General features: G+C 36.7%; 1 pseudogene; it reads right to left on the bottom strand.

Annotated features, from left to right (window-relative positions):
- Positions 1-208: 208 nt before the first annotated feature.
- Positions 209-7524, bottom strand: part of LOC129553089 (cytochrome c oxidase assembly protein COX11, mitochondrial pseudogene) — a 114826-nt pseudogene continuing 107510 nt past the window's right edge.

Raw genomic sequence — 7524 nt, 5'->3', positions numbered from 1 at the left:
ATTTCATTGCTACAAATATGAAGTGCTGATATTCTAAAAGGGGAGCTGAACCATCAAGTTTCTGCCAACATACATGGTTTTGAACAGTCATACATTCTAAGTAGGATAAATGAGTTGGGAAGAAAAGAACCATCAGTACATAACATTTAAAACAGAAGGCTTCACATTATTGTAAATACTCCTCTGAGAAGACAAGGTACATGATTTTTCAAAAATCACAAATTTGAAGCAGGACTTGGTGATTTGAATTATAGCCTGGGGTTGGCAACTTATGCACCTCCTTTGCTTCAAAAGAAGTGTAAAAAAGAGTGATGAGATCAACATTCACCATTCTTGAATCTTCAGCAAATTCACCATCAATGTAGAAAAATACTGGCATATCTACTTCCTCTTGTGGATTAAGCCTTTGTTCTTCAAAGCAGAAGCACTGTATTTTATTGAAATATTGTCCAGCTTCAATTGGTACAACATTGTATGTAGAAATTCCGGTCCTGGTTTGTCAGTAGGATTCTTAGTTCTATGAAACGCCAGTGCTGTCTCTCCTGGCACTACATATATTTCTGTTTGCTGAGGTCTAAAGTTCCACTGGAGACTTGCATGCACATCTGCATTAAACGTGACTTTAATGATGCGATCCTTAACAGGTACCATGTTTTCAATCTGGTCTGACGCATGACCTGATACTGCTGATCCTCCAAGTTCAGTAGTCTGGCAGTAGAGCCAGTAAAGGGGCACGGCGGCGCAGGACGCCCCCAGCATGCCCACCGCCGCTGCGACCACACATGTGAGGACCGTCTTGTTCCACCGCCGCCAATTCTCCTGCGAGCGCGCGTAGGGGTTAGTGCTCTTCGGCCGCCTAGGCGGCTGCACCGCTGGGCTCAGGTGCCTTGATGTCCCGAGCTGCCTCAGCCCCTTTTCAGTACCCGCTGTCCTGCTCCTCCACGGCCTGAGACACGGGTTCTACCCTCTCCGCAGCCCTGGTTGGATTCCCAAGGTGGTTCCAAGGCCACCTGCAGACAACGGCGCGCCTCCACGCAAGATGCCAGAGCCCTCCCGCGACGCCAGGAAAGAATTCCCGTCTGTCAGGGGCCTACATTTTTAAGAGAAGTTTTAGGTTTACAATAAAATTGACAGGAGAGTACAGAGATTTCCATATATCCCCATCTCCCATACATGCATAGCTTTCGCCATGATCAACATCATTCATCAGTGTTATATTTTTTAAAACAAAAATGAACCACAATGACATATCATAATCACCCAAAGTCCTTAGTTTACATTAGGACATTCTTGGTGTTGTGCATTCATTGGGTTTAGACAAATGTATAGCGACATGGACCCATCATTATAATATCATACAGAGTATTTTTACTACCTTAAAATTCTACGCTCTGCCTACTCATCTATGTTGCCCACTATTCCTGGTGACCACTGACTTTTCCATTGTCTCTATAGTTTTGTCTTGTCTAGAATGTTATAGGGTTAGGATCCCACAGTATTTAAAATTCTCAGATTGACTTCTTTGACTTAATAATATGCATTTAAGTTTCTTCTTTGTCTTTTCGAGGCTTGATGGCTCATTTCTTTTTAGCATTAAGCAATATTCCATAATCTGGATGGGTTTATCTATCCATTCACCTACTGAAGGACATCTTGCTTGCTTCTAAATTTTGGCATGTATGAATAAAGTGGCTATAAGCATCTGCATGCAAGTTTTTGTGTGGATATAAGTTTTCAGCTCCTTTGGAACACAACTGCTGAATCATATAGTAAAAGTATGTTTGGTTTTGTAAGAAATGGTCAAATTGTCTTCTGAAGTGGCTATACCATTTTGAATTCCCACCTGCAATGTATGATTTTTTTTTGTTTCTCATCCTTACCAGCATTTGGCATTGTCAGTATTCTGGATTTGCCATTTTAGTAGATGTGTACCTGATGGTGTGATACTCATCTAGAGCCAGACATTCTGGAGTGCAAAGTCAAGTGGGCCTTAGGAAGTATCACTGTGAACAAAGATAGTGGAGGTGATGGAATTCCAGTTGAGCAATTTCAAATCCTAAAAGATGATGTTGTGAAAGTGTTGCACTCAATATGTCAGCAAATTTGGAAAACTCAGCAGTGGCTACAGGATTGGAAAAGGTCAATTTTCATCCCAATCCCAAAGAGAGACAATGCCAAAGAATGCTCAAACTACTATACAGTTGCACTCACATGCTAGCAAAGTAATGCTCAAAATTCTCCAAGCCAGGCTTCAACAGAACATGAACTGAGAACTTCCAGATATTCAAGCTGGATTTAGAAAAGGCAAAGGAACGAGAGATCAAGTTACCAAAGAGTGAAGTCAGGAGAAGGGGATTACAGAAGATGAGATGGTTGGATGGCATCACTGACTCAATGGACATGAGTTTGAGCAAGCTCTGGGAGTTTTAATGGACAGGGAAGCCTGGCATGTTGTAGTCTATGGGGTCACAAAGAGTCGGACATAACTTAGAGACTGAACTGAACTGAAGTGGTATCTCATTTTTGTTTTAATTTGCATTTCCCTGTTGCCATATGATGAGGAGCATCTTTTCATATGGAATTATTTTTCATAACACAATTTTAGGTGTTGTTATGTAGACTTTTTATAGTTTTCAGCACTTTAAGTAATTTTACTATTATATTTATAATGTTTGTGGACTGGAGTTCCATGTAAACTATACTACTGTGTGAGTAGACATTAAATTCATTTTTAACATGTAAGCAGATCACTGGTTGAACTAAAATAAAAACAGACAATTTGCAGTTATTGTACTGAATTTGTAGCAACATGGTCTCTCGCATGTGACTATGATTGGTACGTAAGACGGAGTTCCTGCCATAGAAGAAATAACACAGATGCTGACCTTTGGAAGTGGCTTTGAATTTGAGAGTTTATTTCTACCAAGATTTCCAAATGTCTGAGGAATGGGTAAAGGGAGAAGTGCAGTGAACAGAATAGAGAGTAAATTTCTTACATTGCCAGTGTCCTCAGCTTATTATTACTGGTGCTATTTCTACTATTTCTAAATAACTTCAGATTATAAGAAGCATAATTGGGTTTAGCTACCTGGCACTTTGGCCACCTGATGCAAAGAACTGACTCATTTGAAAAGATCCTGATGCTGGGAAAGATTGAAGGTGGGAGGAGAAGGGGACGACAGAGTATTATATGATTGGATGGCATTACCGACTCAATGGACGTGAGTTTGAGGAAATTCTGGGAGCTGATGATGGACAGGGAGGCCTGGTATGCTGCAGTCCATGGGGTCACAAAGAGTCGGACACAACTGAGAGACTGAACTGAACTGAAATTTGTACTAAGAGGTAGTTTATTCTAGGAAACCTGAGCACCATAGTATCTGGAACTGAACAGAGGAGTATAATCAGTTCTCATGACCTAGAATGTGAGCTGGAATTAACAGAGGGGCATTAATTGAAGGTTTAAGTAGAAAATTCCCTTTCTCAACTGCTGCCTAGGAGGAGGATAGACCTAAACTAGAAATTTCTTTGACTTTAATTTGTAATTTTAATGTGAAAATAATCATCTTAATAGTTAGGCTCTGCATATATAATTATATATGTCTGTCTGTCCAGCTACCTAACCATAATCTATCATTCATCTGTAATAAGAGAAGATTTTGATAATGACATTTTTTAATTTTTTGACTTTAAAATATTTGGTTTTTAAAATGATATGTTTTTACATTTTAATATCAACCATCTTTTATATTTTACTATGATTTTTAAAAGTTTTAAATCTTAACCACTATTTTATCTTTTATCTTTTAATTTTTTCCACGAATCTTACTTATTCTTCTGATCATAATTCATTATTTTTGTGATATTAAATTCTACCTTTCTTTTATATATTTTTTTTATTTTTTGTTTTATGCTTAGAATCTTCAAAAATATCTAGCTTTTATTATTTTTTAATTGGTTGCAAATTCTCTTCTCATTTCTAAATGCTTGTAGTTTTCCTTTAAACAGTTTAGTTTGACCTCAACTTACATTTTTCTCTTGAAATGTTTAATTTCTTCTAATTAAAATGTAGTCAACTGATTTTAACAACTTCAAATTATAAAATGATTTATTTTTTCTTGATATTTCTTTCAAAAATTAAGAAATGAAAGAAGCGAATTTCCTATCTCTGCAGCCTGTACTATTTCGTCTCACCATATTACTTTCAATAGTAATGTGGTATGACCTACTTCATTGACATAGAGAAGCCAAAAACATCACTTCAGTGAGGACATGCAACTAATCTTACATTATCTAGGCTATTTAAGAAAACAGAGCTACACATAATTCAGTCAGGGTGAAGCATGTCCACAAGGCTATCTTCCTTTTTTATCCAAAATTCTTTGTTAGGGCACATTGTGGAGACATTTTGATGAGTTCTAGTATATGAAAATGGTAAGGAATGAAACTTGTACTCTTTGAAAAGCAAGTCCAGGATGTTCATTTAGCTAACTGAACCATTATGAGCTGGAACATGCTTTATAATCTGGTTTAAAAAGCAATATGCCCTTTGTCATAAGCAGGGGATAAAAAGTGACACAATTGGTTATCATTTCACACCCGTCATATCGAAAATCATTTAAAATGTTACTAGAGATATTGAAAAATAAGGATCCTTGCAAACCACTTGTGGCATTGTATTTGGTACAACAGGACTGAAGAATAACTTTCAGTATGTGCTAAAATTGCTATATATCCTACACCTTGTTATTTTTAATGTTAGGTGTAGACCCTTATAGAAATAGTTTTCAAACTTTTATGGCCTCAGGATGACTTTAAACTCTAAAACATTATTTGAAGACCTCTAAAAATTTTGTTTTGTAGAATATATGTATATATATACATATATATACGTTCATAGGGAATGTGTACTCTATTCCTATAGAAATTTAAAAGTTTAGGGTGTCCTTTCCCTCTTCTTGCAGTTTGTGGAGTTCTCTTTATTATGTAGTTTCTTCGCTGTGTGTGGGGTTGGACAGGTGGCAAAGCAATATAAGCAAGATGAAGAGGCAGAGAAATACCCAGCAAGTAAAGGAACAAGATAATTGCCCACCAACACAAACAAAAGAAGAAGATATAGGGAATCTACCTGATAAAGAATTTCGAATTTTGATGGTGAAAATGATTCAAAATCTTGAAAGTAAAATGGAGTTACAGATAAATAACCTGGAGAAAAGGATTGAAAAGATGGAAGAAAGATTTAATAAGGACTTAGAGGAAATAAAAAAGAGTCAATATACAATGAATAATGCAATAGATGAGATCAGAAACACTCTGGAGGGAACAAACAGTAGAATAACAGAGGCAGAAGACAGGATAAGCGAACTAGAAGATAGAATTGTAGAAATAAATGAAACAGAGAGGAAAAAAGAAAAACGAGTTAAAAGAAATGAGGACAATATTAGAGACCTCTGGGACAATGTTAAACGCTCCAACATTCGAATCATAGGAGTCCCAGAAGAAGAAGACAAAAAGAAAGACCATGAGAGAATACTTGAGGAAATAATATTTGAAAACTTCCCTAAAATAGGGAAAGAAATAATCACCCAAGTCCAAGAAATCCAGAGAGTCCCCAACAGGATAAACCCAAGGCGAAATACTCCAAGACACATATTAATCAAATTAACAAAGATCAAACACAAAGAACAAATATTAAAAGCAGCAAGGGAAAAGCAGCAAATAACACCCAAGGGGATTCCCATAAGGATAACAGCTGATCTTTCAACAGAGACTCTTCAGGCCAGAAGGGAGTGGCAAGATATACTTAAAGTGATGAAAGAAAATAACCTACAGCCCAGATTACTATACCCAGCAAGGATCTCATTCAAATATGAAGGAGAAATCAAAAGCTTTACAGACAAGCAAACGCTGAGGGAATTCAGCATCACCAAACCAGCTCTCCAACAAATGCTAAAGGATCTTCTATAGACAGGAATCACAGAAAGAGTGTATAAACTTGAACCCAAAGCAATAAAGAAAATGGCTACGGGATCCTACTTTTCAATAATTACCTTAAATGTAAATGGGTTGAATGCCCCAACCAAAAGACAAAGGCTGGCTGAATGGATACAAAAACAAAACCCCCATATATGTTGTCTACAAGAGACCCACCTCAAAACGAGGGATGCATACAGACTGAAAGTGAAGGGCTGGAAAAAGATAGTCCATGCAAATAGAGACCAAAAGAAAGCAGGAGTAGCAATACTCATATCAGATAAAATAGACTTTAAAACAAAGGCTGTGAAACGAGACAAAGAAGGAAACTACATAATGATCAAAGGATCAATCCAAGAAGAAGATATAACAATTATAAATATTTATGCACCTAACATAGGAGCACCGCAATATGTAAGACAATTACTAACAAGTATGAAAGGGGAAATTAACAATAACACAATAATAGTGGGAGATTTTAACACCCCACTTACATCTATGGATAGATCAACTAAACAGAAAATTAACAAGGAAACACAATCTTTAAATGATATAATAGAAGAGTTAGACCTAATAGATATCTATAGGACATTTCACCCCAAAACAATGAATTTCACCTTTTTCTCAAGCGCACACGGAACCTTTTCCAGGATAGATCACATCCTGGGACATAAATCTAGCCTTGGTAAATTCAAAAAAATTGAAATCATTCCAAGCATCTTTTCTGACCACAATGCAGTAAGATTAGATCTCAATTACAGGAGAATAACTGTTAAAAGTGCCAACATATGGAGACTGAACAACACGCTGCTGAATAATGAACTAATCATAGAAGAAATCAAAAGAGACATCAAAATATGCATAGAAATGAATGAAAATGAAAACACAACAACCCAAAACCTCTGGGACACTGTAAAAGCAGTGCTAAGGGGGAAGTTCATAACAATACAGGCATACCTCAAGAAACAAGAAAAAAGTCAACTAAATAACCTAACTCTACATCTAAAGCAACTAGAAAAGGAAGAAATGAAGAACCCCAGGGTCAGTAGAAGGAAAGAAATCATAAAAATTAGGGCAGAGATAAATGCAAAAGAAACAAAAGAGACCATAGCAAAAATCAACAAAGCCAAAAGCTGGTTCTTTGAGAAGGTGAATAAAATTGACAAACCACTAGCCAGACTCATCAAGAAACAAAGGGAGAAGAACCAAATCAAGAAAATTAGAAATGAAAATGGAGAGATCACAACTGACAACACAGAAATACAAAGGATTATTAGAGAATACTATCAGCAATTATATGGCAATAAAATGAATAACCTGGAAGAAATGGACAAATTCCTAGAAAAGTACAACTTTCCAAAACTGAACCAGGAAGAAATAGAAAATCTGAACAAACCCATCACAAGCACGGAAATTGAAACTGTAATCAAAAATCTCCCAGCAAACAAAAGCCCAGGTCCAGACGGCTTCACAGCTGAATTCTACCAAAAATTTAGAGAAGAGCTAACACCTATTCTACTCAAACTCTTCCAGAAAATAGCTGAGGAAGGG

This window comes from Moschus berezovskii, chromosome 18 (assembly GCF_049115385.1).
Source record: "Moschus berezovskii isolate FMDL1 chromosome 18, NW_MosBer_1.0, whole genome shotgun sequence".
In the NCBI taxonomy this organism is placed as follows: Eukaryota; Metazoa; Chordata; class Mammalia; order Artiodactyla; family Moschidae; genus Moschus; species Moschus berezovskii.
The sequence above is the reverse complement of the archived record's forward strand: the minus strand, read 5'-3'. Positions and strand labels throughout refer to the sequence as shown.